The sequence below is a fragment of the Octopus bimaculoides genome, chromosome 21 (assembly GCF_001194135.2).
Source record: "Octopus bimaculoides isolate UCB-OBI-ISO-001 chromosome 21, ASM119413v2, whole genome shotgun sequence".
In the NCBI taxonomy this organism is placed as follows: Eukaryota; Metazoa; Mollusca; class Cephalopoda; order Octopoda; family Octopodidae; genus Octopus; species Octopus bimaculoides.
The window spans coordinates 4,015,840-4,023,396 of NC_069001.1; the positions used below are offsets into that span (position 1 = coordinate 4,015,840).

Consider the following 7,557-nt stretch of genomic DNA (forward strand, 5'->3'; position numbering starts at 1 on the left):
TCTCTCTCTCTCTCTCTCTCTCTCTCTTTCTCTCTCTCTCTCAACAGACAGACAGATGTAAGATCATGTGGCATGAAACTCAGGTTGTAAGACAAACTTTGTTTCAGCTTCAATAAAAAAAAAAACTACACACACACATTGTGTGTGCATGTCACTGTGTGTGTGTGTGTGTGTGCACGCACACGCCTGTATGTGTGACAAGCTGCTCTGGTGAAGATGTTTTAAGCAATGCTGCTAAATATAGTTCAGTCTAGGTTTATGATTATGTCACACCGAATTACACTGATTAAACTGGGACAAATCAATCACAGAATGAAGAAAGAAGATAATTACATGCTTTCACTTTGTTTTGTTTTTTTTTTCTATTTTTCTTAGTATTCCATTTATTTATATATTTATTTATTTATTTTGTAATACTTCCCATCCTTCAATGCATTAAATGTCTCCATGTTTGACTAAAAACCATATTAGAGAACTAACTTACCCCACTCCCTTCACAGGTGAACATGGGAGACTCCACACAATGACTTCATCTGCTAGAAATAGCAATGAAATATCCAAAAAGTCTTCTTTTTTTTTTTTAAGCTATTGGCTTATTGGATCGTATAATCCTTGGATATATACAAACAAGGTGTATTAGTTTGAGACTCTGGCAAAATAGAAAAGTCATTGACATTTCAGGCTTATGCCCTTCTTCAGAAAGGAACAAGGAAAGAAGACAATGAAGAGCGGATAAAAAGTAAAGGTTATACTGAATTGTTGTATCTTGTTGAAAGTTGTTGTTGTTGTTGTTTGTAATGAAAAATGAATCAATGAATAATAATAATAATAATGATAATAATCCTTTCTACTATACACACAAGGACTGAAATTTTAAGGGAGAGGGATAGTCGATTACATTGACCCAAGTACTCAACTGGTACTTAATTTATCAACCCTGAAAGGATGAAAGGCAAAGTTGACCTCAGCGGAATTTGAACTCAGGACAGTGGCAGACGAAATACTGCTAAGCATTTTGCCCAGCATGCTAATGATTCTGCCAGCTCACCGCCAAGAGCTATAGTAGAAGACACTTGCCCAAGGTGTCGTTCCGTGGGTCTGAACATAGAACCATGTGGTTGGGGAAACAAACTTCTTACCACACAGTCACGTCTGCACCGATGAAACATTAATTTAATTTCAATGCTCGATATATTTATTATAAAACAAAAAAAAAAAACAAATTTATAAAACAAAAAAAAACAACAAAAAAATCATCTTTCACTCATGCTGAATTTAGAAAGCAATTATGATTTGTCGCTGAGTTCGTTAAAAGACAACAGAAGCTAGCTTATGAAGAAGAGGGAAGTACAATCAATAACGATTCTTAGTTATAGACTGTTATTTGAAGCGGACAATCACATCATCGGTGCCGTTGACCATAGTCATAACAGATTAAGAGATCACTTCAACAAACATTCTACTGCTGCTGCTGCTGCTGCTAGCCGAAAATTCTAAAAATACGTCCTTCAATCAACTTATATTGCAGATAAGGACAAGAGGAAAGAGGGAGGAGAAAGAGGAACTTTAGAACAACCAAGCTTTGAAAAACAATTGAAATATTATTATTATTATCATTATTATCGTTATTACTATCATAATGGTAGTGTCCAGCAAGCTGGACACATGCTTAGCAACATTTCATCTATCGTTATGGTCTGAGTTCTAATTCCACCTAGATTGATTCTGCCTCTCATCCCTTCAGTAACAATAAAGTACAAGTGAAATACTGGGGACAATGCAATCAACAAACCCCCTTCCCCAAATTTCAGGCTTGTGCCTATATGAGAAATCATCATTATTATTATTATTATTATTATTATTATTATTATTAAAATGGCGGCGAGCTGCAGAATTGTTAGTGCGCTTTACGAAATGTTTAGTGGTATTTCACCCATCGCTACATTCTGAGTTCAAATTTTGCCAAGGTCAACTTTGCCTTTAATCCTTTTGGGGGGTCGATAAAATAAGTACCAGTTGGGGTCAATGTAATTGACTATACCCCTCCTCTAATTTTCAGGGCTTCCGCCTATAGTAGAAAGATTATTATTGGTGGGCCATGATACATGAGTGTGCTACAGTACACCAGCAGTATCCTACAATACATTAACGTGTCACAATACACAAGTGGTGTACCATGTGACACTAGGGTGTCAGTGAATCAAATGTATCCTACAATACACCAATGTGTCACGATACACAAGTAATGCGCTATGGCACACTACTAGGTCACGGTACACCAGTGGTATGCCATGACTCACCAATGTGCAAAGATATATTTGAGATCCGCTGCTAACATGCCCGATTTCAAGATTTGATGTGTCATACGAAACCAACAAAGAGGGACGAGATGAGTGGGGAGATGGAAACAAGTGTTTTTCAAAATCCTCCGCCATTGGAGATGAAATTATAAACAATTTATTATTATGTAATTAAAATTCATAAGAAGCCAAGAGGTTATTTTCTGTTTATCATCATTATCATTTAACGCCCACTGCACCATGATTATGTAAATGCGACAGAATTTGTTGAGGCGGATTTTATACAATCAATGCCTACACACACACACACACACACACACACACACACACACACACACACACACACATACATACATACACACACACACACAACAAGCTTTTGATTTCCATCTACCAAATCCTCGCAAGGCTTTGGTTGAACCAGGGCTGTAGCAGAAGACATTTACTTGAGGTGTCGCACAGTGGAATTGAACCAGAGACCCATGTGGTTGGGAAACAAACTTCTTAGCACACATCCATGCCTGCACCCTTCCCCCTGACTGTATTTGTTGTTGTTGTTGTTGTCGTTCTTTTAATCTACTTCCACATCAGCCTTGACTGGGCAGACCTTTGATCAAAAGCATTCCAGTTATGACAATTAATGACAATCCAACATAATTTCTGACATACAATAGCTGGTCGAGCGACCACAAAAGCACGCCTATCTCTAGTGACTCTCACTGTCATATGAGAAGAACAAAGAAGGAAGGAGACAAGTGGGGTGAGTGCAAACATTCGTGAAAATCCACTAACAACTGGACATGAATCGGCTAAAAGCATGTACTTAATACTTTCCCCATTTTGTCCCATATTTTCTTTTGCGCTTAAATTCTCTTATAAATTACAATTTTTGTTTTGTTTTTTGGGGTTTTTTAAAATATTTTTAACCACGTATGTTCTGGTCCCCTATATAAACAGTGATCTATAGCGTTGGTATCACCAGTGACTCCTGCGATAATTGGTACTCTACCAGTTAGTAGCAGAGAGGTGGTTCCATTCTCTTCAAAACCCTGGAACCCTTCTACCTGGGTCTCACTACTGGATGAAGTTTGAGGTCATACCTGGGATATACACACACACACACACACACTGCAAGCTTCTTTCGATTTTGGTCCACTAAATCCACTCTCAAGTCATTGGTCGGCCTGGGGCTATAGTAGAAGTCACTCACTTGTTGGTGCCATGCAGTGAGACTGAACCTGAAACCACAGAGCTGGAATGCACACTTCTTAACCACACAACCAAGCATGCACATAGAAAAGAAAAACAGGCCAAACAAATTAACCTAAATTATTTAAATACACATTCTTTTCCCCAAATATCTGTTTCAAAACAAAAAAAAAGAAAAACAGTCAATAAAGGCAGGGAATTTTATTGTAGCTAAGCACTAACGTTAATTATTGTGGTTTATTATAGCAATCACATTAGCAATGACAAAAAAGGTAAATTATTAAAATAACTAATTACATGAATTGCTTCTTAGGCTTTGTTTTCCCTCCATCATTATTGAGATTTATCATTTTATCAAGAATCAAATTGAAAATAATTATTGATTTAATTTTTTTTCATTTTGGTTTTGTAGTTGGTTTTTCAAGATTCTTGATATGAACACAGGTGTTGAAACAGATTTTGTTGTACCTTGGGGTGGGGTGGGGTGCTGGGACATTATGCCAACAACAGGCACATGCACTGGCTCTATTATCATTACTACTACTACTCAACTGACAAACTAATTAACCAACTTACTAATTGATTCTTTGAGTATTCATTTGGTTAATCAAAAAGGACTTTGGCAGACACAACTGATTGATTAACTGAATGATTAATCAAGCAATCAATTAGTTGATTGGTTGGTTAAATAGTTAACCAACTAACGAGCCATAAAAATGTGAAACTGAACCAATGCATGTGTTTATTATTGGCATAATGAACCTCCCAAGATACAAAATTTTTGCTTTATTTCACATCATTTATTTGATCATCATCATCATCATCATCATTTAACGTCCGCTTTCCATGCTGGCATGGGTTGGACAGTTTGACTGGGGTCTGGGAAGCCAGGAAGCTGCACCAGGCTCCAGTCTGATCTGGCAGAGTTTCTACAGCTGGTTGCCCTTCCTAACGCCAACTACTCCGAGAGTGTAGTGGGTGCTTTTTACGTGCCACCAGCACAGGGACCTGATGGGGCTGGCAATGACCACAATCACTCGGTGCTCTTTACGTGCCACCGGCACAGAAGCCGGTCGAGGCAGCACTACATGCAGACATCTTTCTATCATATTCTCTCTCAGCCATACTGTTAGTTCACTCATGTTCTACTCCTTAAAGTAAAAGATAAACAATAAAAAAAAACTACAGATTATTTCTTCTCAGTCAGAAGAGATCTCCCCCCATTTTAAGCACCACCCAAATAATTCGACATTACATATCTCACAGATTGTGCTTGCTTCAATAGTAATTGGTGCCCTTGGCTCCATTCCTAACAAGACAACACACATCAATTGGCTAAATATAAACCTATCATTGCATGCTTGTTGAAACAGCACTTCAAGGAACTGCCAACATCCTGTGAAAGATACTTTGTCTGAGGTCATAGTACATGATGAAGAGCACCTAGTATGTATTTCCATTTAAGATCTGAAGCCATGTTATGAGATAATATAATAATAATAATAATAATAATAATAATGATGATAATTTTTTGCCACAAGGACAGCTTGTGGGAGGTGAGGATGAGTCGATTACATCAACCCCAGTGTTCAACTGATACTAATTTATTTTATTGACCCCGAAAGGATGAAAGACAAAGTTGATCTCAGTGGAATGTGAACTCAGAACATAGCAGCAGACGAAATGCCGCTAAGCATTTCGCCCAGTGTGCTAACAATTCTGCCAGCTTGATAATAATAATGATGATGATGATGATGATGATTTCAAATTCTAGCACAAGGTCAGCAATTTTAGAAGAGGAACTAAATCGATTAAATCAATCCCTGTGCTCAATTGGTATTTATTATATCGACCCCAGGAAGGATCAAAAGCAAAAGTTGACATTGACGAAATTAAACGGTCCTTTCCACAATAGATAGAAAGTGTGAAATTTTAGGGGAGAGGGTTAGTCAATTACATTGACCCCTCTGCTCAACTGGTATTTATTTTATTGATCCTGAGAGAATGAAAGGTAAAGTCAACCCCAGCAGAATTTGAACTCAGAATGTAAAGAGCCAGAAGAAATGTTATAAAACATTTTGTATAGCATGCTAATAATTCTACCAGCCTAATACCTTAATAACTGTTTCAAATTCAGGCACCAGGCCAGCAATTTTAGGGGGGAAAGGTTAGTCAATACCCTCAAACACAGCACTTGACTTGTACATTATTTTATTTCCCCCAGAGGGAAGAAAGGCAAATTTAACTTCAGCAGGATTTGAACTCACAACAGAGAAAACCAATGATTCTGCTGGTCCACCATGTTATACAATTGATTCTGATTTAAGCACAAAGTGAGCAATTTTATAGTGAAAGGGTTTGTTAAACTGATCCCTTGTAGTTGAGTGATAGTTTATACAAGAGGGAAAAGAAAGGTGGTAAGCTGGCAGAGTCGTTAAGTTGTCGGATAAAATGGTTAGCAGCATTTTTCTGCTCTTTAGGTTTTGAGTTCAAATACTGCCAAGGTCATAAACTTTGCTTTTCATCCTTTTAGGATGAAAAAATTTGATAAAGAAAAGGATCAGTCAAGTACTGGGATCGATGTAATCGACTTGCCTGCTCCCTTCAAAATTGCTGGAATTCAACCCTGCAACAGACCGATATCCTTTTCAGGGGGCGAGGTTGGGGTGGAATGCTGTGATCTTGGTCACTTAAACACCTTGGAAACTAGGTAAAAGGCAAAGATGGCCTCAGCAGGATTTGAACTCAGAATGTAGAAAACTAGAAGAAATACAGCAAGGTATTTTGTGCAATGCTCTGGAGGTGAGGAGAAAGATAAACCAAAATGAAGAACCAAGTAAATAAATAAATAAATAATAACTATTATATTTAGACAACACTAGGGTTCCAGACAGCAAGGGTTTTCACTTCAAACTGACTATCTTGCAATATTTAGTTGAGATCTGAGTTCAAACCCCATCATGGAGTGTTCACATTACATTTAAATCTTTTTTTTTATATTTCTTCGGTGTTGATAAAATGAACAACAGTAAGAATACTGCAAGTGAATGCGATTGGCTACACCACACCTTCAGTTGGAAATTTCTGAAAATTTGCCATCAAAGAATATCAACATTACAAGGCAAAGTTCTTAGGGAAAAAGAGCTTCTAATCTTCTCAAACACTCTCCATGTTGGTCTGGTGTTATCTCTTATGAAATGTAATACTTTAAACTACTTAACAATATTTCAATACCATTTTGTTTACATATACTCCCATTACATAGAATTTGATATGATAAAATAATTTAAAAAATAAAATAGGATAAATGTTTATTTATCCTATATGTTTAGTGTGATAAATCTTAGGGATTAATGAGATAAATCCAGCATATACCATAGCAATCACTTGCAATAATGACGGTTATGATTATGATAATGATGATGATGATGATAGCAACAATGACAGTTACAATCATGATGATGATGGTGATGATGATGATGATGGTGATAGCGACCCAGATGATGATGATGATAACAACGGCAGTTATGATGATGACGACAATGACGATAATGAAAACGCCAACGATAACCATGCTGATTATGATGATGATGATGATGATGACACTGACACCAACAACAGCAACAACAACGTCTGCTGTTGATTTAAACCTCACCATTTTGTTTACGATTCACTCAAATTGTCCCCTGTAAAACAAGGTGGTGATGAGATAGGGGTATGAGGTAGGGGTACCTTGAGAGGGAAAGAAAATAAAGTGGGGGGAGCAAACCTGCTCTGATCTTTTAAACAACATCTAATTTAGCATGTGGGCTTATAAATATCTCAAAGAGATGGGTTTGTCTATTTGTTTGTTTGGATTGGGGGGGGGGTTATTTTTTTTTTAATTTTGTTTTTCTTTTCTTTTGTTGTTTTTTTTTTCCGAAATACATTGTGAAAAAAGTTTCTCCTGTATCCTCAATGTTTATAACATTCCTATGCATGTTGTGTGTGTGTGTGTGTGTGTGTGTGTATTGGTATTTTGTCAGAGCTTGAAATAAACAGCTATTAA

General features: G+C 37.0%; 2 protein-coding genes across 3 annotated transcripts in view; both read right to left on the reverse strand.

Moving 5' to 3' along the window:
• LOC106882890 (G protein-activated inward rectifier potassium channel 3) overlaps positions 1 to 7,557 on the reverse strand; it is a 218,464-nt gene that overhangs the window by 190,091 nt on the left and 20,816 nt on the right. The gene's annotated exons all lie outside the window — the stretch shown is intronic.
• LOC106872037 (serine/threonine-protein kinase 33) overlaps positions 1 to 7,557 on the reverse strand; it is a 224,305-nt gene that overhangs the window by 31,405 nt on the left and 185,343 nt on the right. The gene's annotated exons all lie outside the window — the stretch shown is intronic.